This window comes from Malurus melanocephalus, unplaced genomic scaffold, assembly GCF_030028575.1.
Source record: "Malurus melanocephalus ecotype Western Australia unplaced genomic scaffold, MMel_1.1 scaffold_266, whole genome shotgun sequence".
In the NCBI taxonomy this organism is placed as follows: Eukaryota; Metazoa; Chordata; class Aves; order Passeriformes; family Maluridae; genus Malurus; species Malurus melanocephalus.
Window position 1 is genome coordinate 90577 of NW_026623498.1, and position 16843 is coordinate 107419.

General features: G+C 44.0%; 1 protein-coding gene and 1 long non-coding RNA gene across 8 annotated transcripts in view; one reads left to right on the forward strand and one right to left on the reverse strand.

Annotated features, from left to right (window-relative positions):
• Positions 1–9990: 9990 nt before the first annotated feature.
• CASZ1 (castor zinc finger 1) overlaps positions 9991–16843 on the forward strand; it is a 197511-nt gene continuing 190658 nt past the window's right edge. For 5 of the 7 annotated variants that reach the window (XM_057375950.1, XM_057375958.1, XM_057375951.1 and 2 more), the window contains exon 1: positions 16640–16703. The gene's annotated coding sequence lies outside the window, so the exon portion shown is untranslated. Of the gene's footprint in view, positions 10066–16639; positions 16704–16843 lie in introns of those variants that run through there. The other 2 variants (XM_057375953.1, XM_057375955.1) reach the window with 2 other exon arrangements.
• On the reverse strand, positions 10058–16485 carry LOC130579295 (uncharacterized). The gene is made up of 3 exons (XR_008965971.1): positions 12770–16485; positions 10644–10758; positions 10058–10461 (listed from the first exon to the last, which is right to left on the reverse strand). It is a non-coding gene; the product is annotated as an uncharacterized LOC130579295 (long non-coding RNA).

Here is a 16843-nt window from a genome sequence, read left to right on the forward strand (position 1 = left end):
TAGGAGTCATTCAAGCCATGGACTGTAACTGGTCTCTCTAAAAGCCAGTAAAGACATTTTTACTGATGTCAGGGTCAGCAGGAACACTTTCAATGGCCAGGTATTGTTGTCTGACCCAAATTAYTTCTCAGAGTCCAGACAACTCTTCTCACCAATGTATTTCATGTGAGAGTAGACATTGCTTCTCATTTTTACAGTGGCTCAGTTCTCTCTGGTCCAAGTTTATGGTAATATAAGACCTTTTAGACCAGCAGCATAAACTCTTGTACCAGTAGATTGGCCTTGCAGTATTTCTTCTCTTTCCTTCCAACCACTGATTTTCCTTATGAGTCCCTTGCAGCGGGCAATAAAAATACAAAAATACAATCACTGCCTTTGCCAAACCCACTGAAGAGCAGGTAAGTCTGTGCTATTGCTACAGAAAGCAGGGGTGAGAAAGACTACAAGGTTTTGGATGGCTTGGCTGGTTTGAGTTGTGAAAAAACAACTGTTGGGAAAACACTGCATTGTGACTACCAGAAAAAACAGTGGTGGTGGTGGATACCATTGTCTCAGCTCTTCAGGACACCAAGGGCAGGTTAAAATCTGGGCCTTAGAGACCCTGTGGCTTTGGAGAGCCGTGTGTGCCGGAGCAGGGCCATGTGAATGGCTGTCACTCCAGGGACTGTCACCCAGCCTCAAGCCAGCCGGGGCTGTGAGCTCTCCAGAAGGAGATTTTTGCTCTGTGATTCCTCTGCAGCAGCTGCGGGAACCAGCAGCTGAGGTTTCTGAGTGTGTATGAATGTGACTGAAACTGGGCTGTGGGTTTTCATCCTGAGTTTTGCAGTTGCTGTCTGACCCTGCAAAGGCTTTTCCTCTCTCTCTACAGAATGCAGCAGGGAACAAGCAGTTGAGCAACTGATATCTCTGCCTTGACCGCTTTCGCATGCAGTCATGCAATAAGTGCTCATGTGTCCCCTATGGAAAGCACAATGGATTGAGAAAGCAGCTTTGCAATGGCCACAATAGCACCTCACACCTTTCAAATTTCAGTATGTGCTCTGAACTTGAGATACATGTACAGAAGGAAGTAGAAAAGCCGACAGCATCACTATTAGCCTTGCCAGGGACATAAGCAGGTTCCACCTGAGCAGAATGTTCAACTGATGCAGAAAGTCATAGGGAAGAATGTTTGCTTCAGTTGGTTCTGGGGAAAAAAAAAAAAAASGACACAGTGAGTAGCCCTACCCCAGCTTTGAGAATTTGAATTGTTCTCCTTGGCTTTGGGACTTTGCATGGTCACAAGCTGGATGTGTGGTGTAGCTGAGGGAGGATCATACCTGCAGTGCATGCAAAGCACATAAATGTGGCTGGTCACAAAACCAAGAGAACCTGAGAGAACAGCCTTACAGTGTGCCACAGTGTCAGATAAGGGGCTTGATCRCAATAGCAACACCCTGCAAAGTCCTGCTCTGAATGGGAACCTATGCACAGTTAGCGAATCTCCTCAGACAGGCATGCACCTCGTTCTGGAAGCATTGTTAGGACCTGCTGCTGATCCAGACTGCCTAGAAAGCTAGATTTGAAGGGACAGGAAACTGCAAAAGTCAGAGCATTTCTTTTTAGGTACTCTGATTTTTAACTATGTAAATTCATACGATTATATTCTGATGATCTAAACACTGTGGGTCTGGAACAAATACTGGAATTCCTTTCCAAAATAATTCCAGCAGTGACGGCATTGAGAAGTCTGATCTTTCTTCTGCAGTTACCATACTGTGTGTGCATTTTGTGCTTCGTGTGTGGGTGCACAAATGAGAGTGCTATTGCAAGTAAAGAAAAATACGAAGAAATGTGAACGTGTGCAAGTGCCTGTGCATGAGAATGTGTGTGTGTGTGTGTGTGTAAGAGAAGACATAAGCATGTCTACCAACATCTGTTATTTTGGGAGTATACATGTGTGGGAATGTGTACATGTATGTAATTTTGTGCTTGTGTGGGAGAGAGGAAGGGAAAGCATGGTGAAGTGATTTGAACCTGTTTGAAGGTCAGGTCTCCCCAAGGTTATCTGCTTTTTTTCCCTCGAATCTGTAAAGTAATGGTATTCACACTCACTACTTGAGAAGTGTTTCTTTTTATAGCACTTCCAGATGACAAATAATGCCTGTTTTTTAAGTCCTTTTTAAGTCATTGTTCCCTGGATGCAGATACCATGTTTGGGTGCAGGAGGGGAACAGAGCACAGAGCTATTTCCCCTTTCTGTCTGCAGGGAGCTTTACTGGGACTAGTGAAATTCCAGTGAGGATCATCTGAGGGGCTGCAAACTCACAGCGTATGAGCTAAGAGGGAACTGTCTCCTTCAGACCCTGTGACACTCTGAGAGAGAAGCAGACAACCACCACAGTCCACTGCAAGCTGTGAAGGCCTGATCTGTGGAAGTTGGAACATCCAGCTGAAATCAGTGGTAGATTTCCTGAAGGAAGCCTCCCCAAGTTGGCCCCTTGAGAATAAGCTGAACTCAGTCTTGGTGGGCGGACAGGTGTCTGGATCAGAGCCCTGCCTTGTTGGGGGCCAGGGTTGATTAAATTTTGCCCACTTTCAAATATTTTGGGCACTGTTGCCCTCTGTGGGCAGTGTTGATGTGTGGGCAGAACACACAGTATTCTTCACTTGGCAGAGTGTGCAGCTGGCGTGATTCCCACCAGGCTTCCARCAGACCCAGACACTGCTGCAGGTGCTTGATGATACTGTTGAACCACCACAAAGACAATCTATGCTCTTTGAAAACTAGCATCCTTTTCCTTGCCTTTTCTTCACCCTAAGTGTTTTGGTTATTTTGGGTCTGGTAACAGCTCCAGCCATCCTGTTCCCAGAGGTTGTTCAGTGCTGTAGAAGCACGGGAGCATTGCAGGAAACAGTATTTAGTGCTGTTTTGCMCAGGGATGGACAACTCGTGCATTCCATGGAGCATTCCTTCTCTTCACTGTTGTGGTGGAGGTTTCATGTGCTCATCACCAAAGGACAGTGAGCTTATCCCTATCTCTGGAATCAGGCCACTGATTTCCTCTCCTCGCTGCAGATGAGATAGCTGAACTTTTTTTGCGGGTCAGATCCCAAGGTGTGGTGGAAACTCTGTGTGCCTGACTATGAGAGGAAGATTTTCTGGAATATCAGCTGAATGGGTGTCTCAGGATCTGGGCCAAAGAGACTTTCAGATACCTATGAAKGTGTTCAGCTTCATATTAGGAAAAGCTCAGGGGAAATGCTTTCAAGGAAAAATAGTGAGCACATTGGAAACACAGGGAACAGAGAGGCAACAAAGATTTGAGAAGTAATCTAGGAGAGGACAGGGAGAAAGTTTGGTTGAATGGATAAATGGGCTGTGAACAGGAAACAACATCTGACTTAATGTCTTAGTCAGACAGAAAAATTAGATGGTGTAAACTGATCCTTCCTGCAATGGGTGCTGAACTTTTTTGGTGACTTTAGAAGGCTGTGTTTACAGTAACTCCATCTCGTGACCATGCTATAAAGGCAGGCTCTTTGGGCAGGGAGAAAGGAGCGTTTCATGAACACACACACCTGCCTCCATGGGCAACCCAGCCTTGTGCTTACTGGGCTTTTTTTTTCATTATAAGATTGTACTTTGCTTTTTAACATAGAAATATAAAATATGCATGCATATGGCTTATCAAAGAAGATAACATTCACAGGTAAGGGAACATAAGTCCACTTTATAGCAATAAATTATCTTCCCCACCCTTCTGGACTGATTAGCAGCTACGTCTCACCTAAGCTTTCTAGAGTTTTCCTTTTAATTTTTCACCTGAATTGTTTCCTTCATTTTAGCTACACTCATAGGGGTGTTTTGATGAAAGTGCCTACAGGGATTCCTGACCACTGTTCACACCGAGTCCCTGAAATTACAGTCAGTTTTGAGATGCTTGCCCTAAATGTTGATTATCAGAGAGTTTAATTTTAATAACAAGAAGCAAAGTTTGCACTAGATTTCCATTTACATACAGGAAGTTACCTCGGTTTGCTCTGGTTTGCACATTCATCAACTAAGCATGCTTAAAGTCTTCGGGARACTGAGGTTTAACATTTAGAGCTCTTTAGCTAAAGTTAGGGTATTAGAATCTGGCTATAATTCTGCTGGGCACAGTTTGGTATGCACTATTATATAACCTGGTTTATCATATAAGCCATTGAAAGCAATAAACTATTTCAGTCCGTGGAAGAGCAGGTGTCTCCAACAGCACCAACCCAAATTTACTGGTATTAGGGTATGATTCGAGACAAACCTTAGCTTAATCGGTAACAGGTAAAGTTGCTACACTAATTATCAGGGCAGTTCCAGAGTGAAATTTGCCTGGCTGAACTATTCTGGCATTTACGACAAATGTATTTTACTTTACCATTTCCAATGCTCAAGAGTGTAGTCAGGTCCTGTGTCTCAGCTGGGGTGGGGGAAACAATGAACTGTAATAATTCAACCACATGAGATAATCTGCATATACCCTCAGCGTACTGGCAATCTCCAAACTGTTTCTGTACATTTTCTGTACTTTTTCAAGTACACGAATCAATTGGGAATGCTCAGATTACTTCATAATGGTGCCAGCGAGAAAGAGTTTAATGACAGAGAATAGGTGTAGATTACATAGAACCAAATTTCATCGTTTCCCCCTAAACCCACTGAAAGGATTATCTGGGTTTGTGAATCATGATTCAGATCTTAAAAATGTGAGATACACCCCCGAAAGCAGATGGTTCAACAGTTACTCAAAACTCTTTGATACCACTTGGGACCTTTCCAGTACTTCTGGTTAAGCAAGTGCTTAGCTGCTTTTTTAGTCTGTGGCTGCCACGTGCAGTAGAGTGAAGGCACATAAAGATGTCAGACACTTCCCTCTTCAAATACCCTGCTGACTTTGGCAATATAAATGGCCCAGTCTTTTTTACATCCAAAGACTATACCCTGATTCCTTTGGTCAGGTTTTGTATAAATTCAACTTTAGCACCTTTTGCTGGTACCTGAATTAGTCCCTTTTGGGACTGGGCCTGGGACCATTCCTGAGGTGTTTATAGTCATGGCTCCAGCACACAGAAGGAGCAAGACTGAGCTGGGCTTACCGAAGGTCACTGCTTTCACCTCCTCCCAGGACTGAATGCATTGCATGAAGACCATAAGGAAACAGCTCCTTGGTCGTGCTGAGTGTCTCTGCTGCTTGGAACAAGCTCTGCACTCACACACCGTGGTGTAGTGACCTTTGTATCTCCATAGGTGTCTCGGGTACAGCWTGTTTGTGATGTTGGAGCAGGAAGGAGAGCTACCTGGAACCAGACCAAAGCAGAGACAAGCAAAATCTGCACAGATCTGAGCATCCTGAGAGTGCACTGAGGCGGCTGGTCTCTGCATGGCATTCCCAACTGCAGCTGGGTGGGGTTTCTCCCAACTCACAAAGGACCGGTACCTCCGCATACCAGCCAGCCTGGGATCCAGTACTATCCTCTCTGCTTCCTTGTTTCCTGCCGCTGTCAGAGGTGCCTTTCTCAAGGAAATTGAACTTTTTATGCCAATACAGCCAGATTACACTGTCAGATCTGGGTGGCAGAAATGTGTGGCAAAGTCAGAAGTCTGGATGTGGGAGCTGAGTGTGGGAGGGTGGGACATGAGCTTTTATGAAGGATTATTTTATGAAGGTGAGGAGGTTCTGCTGCTGTTGGTATCATACTAGAGGACAAATGTTCCTTCCCTTTGATCTGTGGCTTGCTTCACCCTGTAGGATTTTCACAAGAGGATTTATCAGCCCGTACATTTGTTAAGTTGAAGCCAGAAAGGGAAAATAGTCCCTTCAGTCTTTGCTAGTGGAAATTGCTCTATGTGGAAACCCAGAGCACAATGAGAAATAAATTGAAACCCAGGGCTGAGAAATAAACAATCCCAGTGGGAATAGTGTGATCACAGGAAAATAAGAACAATAAATTGCCCTTCTATGAGGTTTCAGGGCTGTTAAAAAACATCAAATAAGTCTCATAGCTCCTTCCAAATACAGYAGCAATGATCTTCCCCACATCTCCACACCCTCCCCTCCAATTTTACAGATTAGGGTGTTGAAGTACAATGACAAAACAGTCAAAGTGGCAGTTGCAGCGTTTAGTATGTATGTACACCTCAAAGTTTTAGAGATACCTGAGTAGTTGATATCAGAAGAGTATGGCTCTATTAGTACAGTGGCCTGTTTGGTATAATTTTCCACYGCTTGCTGTACTTATTCAGCAGTAGCTTGGGTATCTTTAACCAGAACTGTACTGCACAGTGTCATCATACTTTATAATCCAATTAATTTATTRCTAGGACCAGTGTGATTTTCTCTCTGACCGATCTCTTTAATATCATGGACTGAAGAATTGCCCCAGCCCCTGTTCTAGTCCGAGCAAATTAATCCACCATGGGAGCTATTTTCATCTCTTCATTTTTAGGCTCTAGATTCATTTTTCTAGAGAAAATGTTCCTGGCTCATTCTCTAATCCAGTTTCAGAGCGGTTCTTTCTGGCTTTGCTATGCTATATAACACCAAACATGGCATGTCCTTCATAAGAATTAAGAATAAGAGAAAAAYCTTCTGAAGAAGTGTGAGAAGAGAGGCTAAAGGGAGAGGGAAGGGGGTGTCCTCCTGTCCCTGAGGCCTCTGGGGGTTCACTGTGACTGCAGAGAAACAGGCTGGGAGGTGCATGAACCAAGCAGCAAGGAGAGCACACCTTAAAGGTAGAATTGCCAAAAAACCATGTCTGGCCTGGACTTCACAGGTGCCTAAAGAGCACTGGCCATAACCAGGTTATAAACAGAATCTTTCTCTTTCTGAAATGCAGGTTTTTGCTGCTCAGAAAAGAGTGTGCCATGGTTGCAGGAGGTGGCTGTGAGCCCCTCAGAGGGCAGTGGTTTGTAAGCAAACTAACCATAAATACATCAGCCAAGGGATTAGTAAGTGGTGTGGGTGGGTGTAGGACATGTGCATACATATACATACAGACATGCAGACACACGCAGTTCTGTCTCTGCCAAGCTTATGCTAAGTGGTATCATTGAAACAAACTGCCAGAAGAGTTAGGATCTTTGGGTGAAAGTGTGTATGCTTGAAAATATGGCAATAACAACATTTCCTTTGAACAGACAGCTGTGTAAAGATACCCTTGCATTGCAGAGGCCTGCCAGAGTGGCTTCGATCAATCTGTGCTGAATCTGGTGAAACAAGTCTGCAAACAGAATCTGTTGGTGAACTGTGGTAATTACGTTGCAACTGAAGGCGGCTTGCAGACTGAAGGCTGAACTCAAAAGTCTGAAGTAGATTTACTTATCATTACCGCTGCAAAATCCCCTTCACTCTGAGTTGGTTTCACACTGCTCTAAGAAGAGGGGAAGAGGTAAATCTGGTAACAGAGGAATGACGTGTATTGGCTAAAAATCGGCATTTTAGGCTGCCTCATTACTTGCAAGCAGTGGCTTTCATTTTTGAACACAGATTACAGAGAAATGCTGTTCTCATAGAAAAAAAAAATCACTAATTTCAAAGGGAGAGGAAGATCCTGTGTGTACTATGGAAGAGTCGCATGCAAAGATGTGATGCAGAGATACAATATTTAAAGAGAAAAGTAGTGAGCCTCTCCGGGCTTGATCCAAATCCCTACTGAAACTGATTAGAGTCCTTCCCCAGACTTCAATGGGATCAGGCCCTTGATATTTCTTAAGCACAGATATATATATATATATATATATATATAAAATTATTTAAGAAACTTAAGATGATAGAGAGATTGTCAACTTCCAGCAGTGGTGGTTAGATAGTGTAACACCATCCTCCTAAGAGATGCTACATCAAGATGATCAGGGAATTATGTGCATAAAATAAATCCTCAGGCTTCAAGATAAGCACATATTGCAGTTTCTTGGCATATGGTTCAGACTAAAATTTCTTGCTAGCCCAGCTCAGATTCTCTTCCTTCTCCTTCCTGATATGTTCCAGCTGAACTCAGCTATTCTTGAGTTGGTTCTAAGCACCTTAAGAAAAATGTATGTCAGTGCCCACWGTAGTAGATTTCTGTAATGTGAGCTATGCCGGCAGTCAAACCCTGGTCCTGTTTGCTGTTGCACTCCGCTGGTGTCCCCATGTCCCTGGCAGCACCTCAGGTCTGCCCGTCAGGAGCAGAAGAGGAACCTCACTCTGCTCTCCGGAGAGACTTCAGCAAAAGCTGAGCCTCAGCCTAACTGTGCTCACACCGGAGTCAGTCAGAGCTTTGTTGTATGGGAGACTTAATATTGACTTTAGCAGAACACTGGAAAAATCTCACAGGAAATAGCTGATTAGAGAAAAGTAACAGTCTAGTCCAAAGTGACAAGAAATCTCATTCTGATGGGATAGATGATTTTGATTACGTTTTTGCGGAGGCCAGTGCAGAGTGTCTCTATTTTACATGAATGAGGGAAAACGAGGTGAGGGCAGGGGTGTGGGAAGGGAAAGAGAAAGCAGTTAATTTGACTGAATAAAGATAAAAGAATGCAAGCGCCACCGAGTTTGCTGTTTATCTGGACATTGTGTAATGTTGCAGAGTAAGATGTGGCACTCTGGCTTTTGCACAGAAATGCCTAGGGAGGAATCCAGCCTTACTGCCACCAATAATGAGAGKTTTTTTTGAGAGGACTTTCAGATCTCTTCTCCTCCCCACTAGGTATCCACTTTGAAAGCAAATTTGTGGCACTCTGGGCTTCCTAAATAAGAGACATTTTCCTTTGATCTGAGGAATTAATTCCTGTTTCCACAGTAGTGCAGAGCAAAAACGGGCAGGGAAATGCCAGGGTGCCTTGGCACAGAGACTATCCTTTCAGGGGAGAGTATGGCTATTTGGCAAGAGGCGGGAGCCCAGACAGTCCAAATTCATCCAAAGTTAACTTAATTCTTTTTGGTTGGGATGGAGGTCTTTAATTTAGAAATAAAGGAGGGAGGAGAAAGCTGCAGAGGTTATAAAGGAAGAACAAAGCCTCTGTAGAAGGTCTGTGAGGTCCCGCCAGGTCTGGATTGATTAGTATTCAGTATTTATAATATCTCCATAATGGTAAAACAAAAGAAAACAAGCCCAGAGAATGCATTTTTAATCATCAATCACTGCTCTTTGTTTGTCATGAATGAGCAGCGAGGGGAAATAGTCTTCCATAATCACCTCCCTTCACATCTCCTTCCACACAGGCCTCGCTGGGTGTGCTAAAAGGGAAATAAATAAACAAGCAGCCGATCTCAAAATAAATCCCAGAGACATGGGTGCTACGTGGGTTATCAGACCCACACACAGGGGTCTTTTTGGCGATGTAAAGTGAGGGAAGGACATTTACAAAGCATAAAATCAAAGACAAAGCATGCTATGGCATTAAATGCCAGAAGAAAAAGGAGTGTTGGAGTTACAGAGGGGCAGCAGGTGAAGGGGGAAGCTTTTCAGAGGATGATCGGGGTGGAATACTGAGCAAAAATATGTCAGAATAGGGACTTCTCATGGTATACAGGATACTGGGATGGAAAGCTTGTAAAGCCATCAAATCTAATACAATCTAATAAATCTAATACATCTAATGCAAATTTCAGCCTTTTCAGTATCTGAGGATCATATAATTTTAGGATTTCCACATGAAAAAAGTATTCTTCTCAAGGATAACATCTGTGCTAGAAAAACAAAATTGAAAAGCCCACAGATTCTATTAGAGCCCCCAAAACCATGTCTTATCAGGGACAGCACTACGCTGAACTTCTCCAATGGGATCCCTGCTTTGATCTTGCAGCAGTTCTCACAAGGCCTTTATTGTAGTCCCAGATGCCTCTTGAGAGGAAGGGAAACATTATAATTCTCCCTTAATAAGTGAGATAACAGGCTGCTGGGAGGGTAAGGCCCAAATTTGCTAAAGCAGGGCTAGTAAGTCCACACCCACTTGATGTGTTTAGATGAGTGTTCCCAGAGTGATGGGAGACTGGAGCCATCAGGACAGCCTGTAAGGAGCAGACACGCTACATCTGAACCCTATTGAAAAATAATAAAAAGGTAACGACTTTGTCATTACTGGACATGGGTTTGTCTGTTGGTGAGGGGGGAGGAAGGGGAGGTTTTCTGCGTTCAGGCTATAAATAATGTTTCCCATTATCCCATGCAGTTCTCCTGCATTCCTTATGCAGTCGTTGGTTTGCCTCCATCTCACTGGGCCAGTGAGAAACTCCCGCAGCATCCTGCCAGGCTGGCATGAGCTGTTTGGAAAAGGGACAGGGCCAAGGAGTATCTGTGTCCCAGTGCCAGTGTGACCACAGGAGACCCTGAGCAGGGCAGAGCTAATGAAGTCACCTCCTCTTGCCCATGACATAGGTGCGGGTGACCAAATGCAAGTGGTGCAGTTTCAGAAAAGTCCATCGATAAATGTTTCCTGATGGAAGTGTTCCATGATACCTAGGAGAGGGAATGTGGAAGGTCATTCTCTTGTAATTAAGTAAGCTCTACACACTTAGAGCATCTCCTTACGCCATTGAGACTTGGCTGCAAACGCTGACTTTGAAGAGTTTTAAACCATTTATTAAGAGGCCAGACTAAATTGCACCAACTCTGTCTTTAACCAAATTCAGGGCACTCACCAATATTTGCGCTCTTTAGATGGAGACACTCAAAACTGCACATCTCAGTTCAGCATGTGAGGTTTGCTGGTGAAATGTGGATGAAAGGACCTCAAGAACTGCTGTGACTTGGCACCTATAAGGAAAATTGCAGCATTTAAATTAAAGGTGTGTTTTTAAGTCAATAGCCCAAAATGTAAATGCCTACAAGGATATTTTTAAAACTGCCTTTATATAATTAGCTTAATATGATTAAGAACTGCTTTAAGCTCMAACAAAGTAACTCCATCTTGCACCCAAATTGAAATCCCCACACTGAGAATTGCATCTGTTGAACTAAATTAGTCAGAAAATCAGGCCAACGTTATGCTGYAAACAGACTTAGACCTGTGGCGGATATTCCAGTTCTGTGTTCAGCTCTGCCACCGATTCACTGTGTCCCTAGGCAAGACTTAAGTTTTCCATCCATAAAGTGTAATAAAATCTATGTACATGCCAGGTGATGTAGTGCTTAATTAATTAGTAAATTAATATAATGAACTCTAACTTGAAGGTCTGTATCAGCACAAATGAATTGTTAATATAAATTTCTATTATTTATTGCTATTTAGTTGATTATTTTCTAACACAGACAGACAATTACAAACATACTTCACAGTTGAATTCCAGTTTTATTATTGTTGCTGATTATTTATTATTCTTTCCTCCTGTATTTATTTGTTACCTTTAGCAGTCTCCCTTAGGACTAAGCCCCAAAACCAATGGATGCTACCAGACACACAGAATAGTGAAGTCACTGGGAAATTTTGGGACAGGACTGGGTTAAATGCAGGATGTTTCTTGTTAAGTGCCAAGTCTTTTGCTTGAAACTTTATATAGATTTGTGGCAAATAAAACAGATAAGGACAGATTCTGAACTTAGTAAATTCTTGTACATGCTCAGTTATACCATCCAAAAGTCAGTATCAGTCTGTAGGCCTTTAATTAGGTCTTCAAGGTTTCAATAATTTTATTACACACTTGCGTAGTGATATTACTCATATGTATTTCTAAGACAAAGTGTGATGTTTCAAAAGGCAAGGCTTGATCCTCTTTGATATAAATAATTCTTGCCCCACTGCTGTCAATGTGAAGCAATGCCTCCTCTGTGCTGAGGATTTGGAGCAGGGTATGATGGTGATCCAATCAATTTTTTTCTTCTGCAATGGGCACATGCAAAGAAATAGTTGCCTGTGACAAAAAGGCACTTGACAAAAAATGATCACGTGACACTCCTTGATTACTTGTGCCACTCCAATGATAAAATATGGAAGTGGATAATGTTGCACTTGCAACTGAAAAAATGCCTCCTCCTCCTCTGCAATTACTTTAATATTCCATTACGAAACTGAGTAGATACTCAGGACTTTTATAGCATGTYGGAGTGATTTCTTCATTCTTCCAGTGAGTTATGAAGCAGAATCACAGGTCCTGGACAGCACCTTGGTCTGTGCTGGGTTTGGAAAATGTCAGTCCTGATGCCTGATGGCTCTTGGGTAGTCCACACGGGATAGGTGACTGTTCACTCCAGTTTGGTAGTTTGGTCAGCCTAGACCCCAGTCAGCTCCCCATTTACCAGGGATTGAATGTCCCTTTGAGGAATTAATGTGGCATGTAGGCCTATGGRAAGCATGTCACCTGCTCTGAGCGGGTGTCAACAAGGCGTCTCAGCCTGAGAATTGCCATCAGCTGCAGGAACTACTTCTGCAGTCCTTCCTCTTGCTCTCTACTCAAGCAGGGTGACCTGAGGACAAAGTTAGAGCCCTCAATACATCTTTCTCCGCTTATGGCGTTTTAATCCATGCCCTTCTCATGTCGTTTTAGCATATTTTTTCTACTGTGAGTAATTTTTAAGGGTGCGTAGTTTTTTCAAGGTGCACTTGCACAGCATAGCCAGATGGAGTTTTCTGGGGTATGTGCTGGCTGTGAATAAAATACGTTAACCTCTACTCTGCAGTTAAGACACAGCCTGTATGCTTTACTAACTGCTGTCCTGTCATCAGTCTAAATACCGTGTTCACTCCTGTGCTGTAGGGCTTGTACTACCTCCTCCTGCTCACATCTCTCTGCTGCCCAGCAGCTCACGAGGGGATGTGACACACACTCACCGTACACTGCATGTCCACAGCTGCATCCACCCCACTCCAGGCTGGAAATGAGGGCTCTGAGCAAAAGGGGGAACCTGTTATGAAGTTAGACTCAAGAGAGAAATTTCTGGATTTAACCAAGAGTTGTAGACAGCAGACCTAATAATGAGTTTGCATGCTATTATTGCTATTTGCTGAATGATAAACAACATGAAAGGTATCCTACAACTTCAGTCCTTGGAAATTCATCTGAAATACATAGCTCAATAGAACCGATGTCTTATGGGCACTAAGTTTGCAGTGTGCAGGACATCCTCTCCCCAAGAGCAGCAACTAATGGCATCACTACCTGCTATGCTAGCTAAAGAAATGCTGGAAACAGATGAAACCTTTGGAGATGGAGGAGCATGTGGAATCTGAGCTGCCAATGATCTTGTGCAACTGAACTGTTTGTTTAATGTTCAGGAAGTACTGAAGATGGGAACCATAACTGTGTAAGGTCTCATGGTTTTAGTAAATGTCGGCAAAGAAAACCGTAATAAGAAAGAAAATGAGATTCATGTAAAATATTCCTTTTGGATTTTTTTCCACTGTTGTGTTGCACACTTAAAAAAGAAAAGAGAAAAATGGAGAGACCTTTTCCTTAGAGGTATTTGGTTAAGGATCTTCAGTCTCAGCTAGAGAGGTGATTTGGTTCGAGTTGAATCCTGAGCTGTGGGCAACGAACCCTCATGGGCAAGAACAAAACTGAATCTGTACTGAAGCATTCTGGTATCTCTCAGTCAGCTTCTGTTCGAGGACATTTTTCCTTGAATTTTTCAGTGCTGTTAAACCATGGCATGGACTTGTTGAGAAAGTAAATTTCATTTTAGAGGAAATCTGAATGAAATCAGGTATGTTCAGAATTAACAGAAGACCTTTGAGATTGCCCTGCTGATGGCCATATTGCTCCTTTCGCAGTCTTTCTGTGTTTCAGACCCACTTTTCTGACAGATGCAGATGCCAGCGCTTTTGGTTTGGGGGCAGTATTGACACGAGAACACAAAGGACTTGTGAGGGTGGTGCCTTATTACAACACTAAATTAGCTGGAGAGAGATTACTGCACCACTTAAAAGGAATTCCCGCAATGGTTAAATCTATAGAACATTTTTATCCACTGTTCAACACGGAAGTAAAATTGCTTTGGGTTGATGACAGGAAGATGCTGCATAAATAGTTAAGTGTGCATCATTTGCAATTTGCTGAATTATTTTCTTTCTATCTAGAACGGGCGGTGTAAGGTGTCATTACCTCCTGTTCTATCTGGCTGAGGAGCTGCGCTCTCTGGGTCTCGTGTCATGAGCATCAGGTGSTCAGGAAGGGGACCCAAAGCTGTCACAGCTCATAGAGTGTCCAAACCTGCCACGACATGCAAGGGGGCACAGGCAGGAGACAACTGTGGTGATAAACATGACCACCTCAAAAACACTTAGCTGCGCCCAAGTGCTCCTCCAAATTAGGCCAGCTCCACAGCACCTCTAAATTAGAAAACTTCCAAGCAGAAGGAAGACCATTCAGTCTGTGTTCAACACCCCAGATGAGAGAAATGCAAAAACGTGAACAAGAGAAAATAATAAGTAAATGCAATTAAAAGTAACTATTTACAGCAGGTTTAATTAAAGGGCCTTATTCTCCCAACCCTTCATTCTTCAGGGATGCCTCATAAGCAAGAATTCCTAGCTTGGAACCAGCTCTCTTTCACTTTTGTACCAGAATTTGGGACATATACTTTCAAAACACATGGGTTTTAACCTGCAGTGTCTCTCCAGCATACAAATTCAAAAAGTTTGGGAGTTGTATTTTCAGCAATTTATAAATACTTGCTACAACTATTAGAACACTCACACAGTCCTATTTACTTTAACAATCCCATTTTCATGCCTATTTTACTGTTTTCTTACTGTAAACAGGTAAAAATAAATAACTACAAAATGACAAATCACAAACAATATGCATATATACAAAAATTCAGATTCTGCAATGACACAGGCACTTTAAACACTATTTCCACAAAATATATCTCTGCACTGTAAGTTTGGCTTGGTTAGCAGAAGCCTAGTCTTTACAGGGTCCTAAATATTTAACTCAATTGATGCATATTGCTAAACTTGTCTGCTCAAAATTCATGAGTCAGACTCCACTCCTCCCTGAGCTGCCAAATCACAGGATTTTTGCAAAAGCCATTAAAAACGCATTTCTTTGGAAGTTTCTTATTTGTTCCCTGGCTTCTGAGGTTTTTTTTGAGCACTAGGCCACATTTCCAAGCTTCCTTGTGTAAACGCAAGTGCTAGAAACAAGTCATTCCAGGAGCTGGGGATCAAAAGAGAGCACCAAATACTGGAAGACTCACAATAAAACCTCAAGAGCTGGCAGTGGTCCCACAAATACTCATGTCTGTGAGTCAGTTTTACTCACATGAGTAGTCACATCAAAATCAGAGGAATTAGCCTATTATTATTAATTATTGTTATTACTTATGCGTGTAGCAATAGTGCATAGGAGGTGTGGTTATGGACCTGGACCACATTGTGCAAAGCACTGACAAATCCAGAGCAAAACCATGGTTTCTGCCCCAAAGAGCTGATGGTGTAAGCACTGGACAAGAGGCAACAGGTGGAGACAGACACAGACAGGGAAGCGCATGGGAAGCGCAAGATGCTCCTGCAAGGGCTTCTTTGTGGGTGTGCTGACGTGGAGCTCCCTGCTGCCAATGACAAAAATTATCCAAGAGTCTACAGCTTTGACCTCGGGCCCAAATCCTGCAAGCCCTACAATGGAGGCAGAGCCATCCCACAGACCTAGTGCCTGGGCAGGCAGGCAGCTGTACCTCCAAACCCCAGTGCTGAATGGTGCCACTGAGCCCCGGCTCTTGGCTCCTCTAGAGGGAACCAGGGGATGAAGGAAGACGTTTCCGAGGATGGTTCTATGGAATCACCACCACAAAATGTGCACATGCAACTGTAATCTATACTCACTGTCTCAGTGAAATGAAAGTAGAGCTGAGAAAGAAAAGGTAGAGCTGGGGAAAGTAGTTTAACACAGAAATGTGATGCCTGCCTGTTGGAAATTCAGGTGTCATGCAAACTCTTGTCTCTGATCCTGCAAGGACATCCTGCAAAACTAGCCCAGTCTACAAGGCTTGCTCATGGCTTGCATGCCTGTTCTGTGGCATTTTCTGTGTGTAACTGCCAGCAAAGCGAAAATACTACAGTTCTAGATACGAGACAATGGTTAGTTCTAAACTTGTGTGGAATCCAGACAAAGAACATTAGCAAAAGAAAAGTATTGAAGTCTAGAAGTTTGTAAAATAGCAACTGAACACCATGCCTAGGAAAATCAGCTGGAGAATCAGTACGCACAACCTAGCTATTCRTCATCTCTACGCAGTTTAGTCTCAGGGAACTAACGTGAGCAGGGGTCAGCAGGCTGCAAAATAGAAAATTTTATAAAACTTACAGTAGTTCTCTGGGAAGGAGAATGGATGGGGAAGAGCAACCGCTCGTGCAGGGACGCGGTAGGGGACAGGCAGCTGCCCACGCGGGATGGGAAATAGGGACACTTTCTCGCCTTTTCCCTTGCCAGGGGAGGGCGATCCGGTCCGGGTTTTGCAGGCGCCTCTCCCTTGCCTGCCCTGCCTGCAGACCGAGTCCGCTCCGTGCCCGCTCCCTCCCGCCGCTCCCCCCTTCCCCGCCCCGTGCGGGCCAGGCCGGGCGGCGGCGGGTTCCAGGCCGGGTTTTGCGCGACGCCCGCCGTCCTGTTAGAAATAGGAAAATTCAATAATCAAAGCAAAGGGGAGCGCGAGGAGGAAAAATCCGGGATCAGGGCAAGTTTGATGGCGCATGCGCGCTGCTGCCTCCATCCCAAACACACATTTCCCTTGACTTGGAAAGTCACCCAAAGCAGCCCCAAGTGCAGGTAAGCCCGTCCGCTCCCGCCCGGTCCCGGCCCCGGCCCCGCCGCCGCCAGTCCCGGGGCAGGGGCGCTGCGCGGGCGGGCGGCGCTGCCCCGCAGGTGGTGGGCAGCGCTCCGCACTCGGAGCCGGCTCCCGCGGGGCA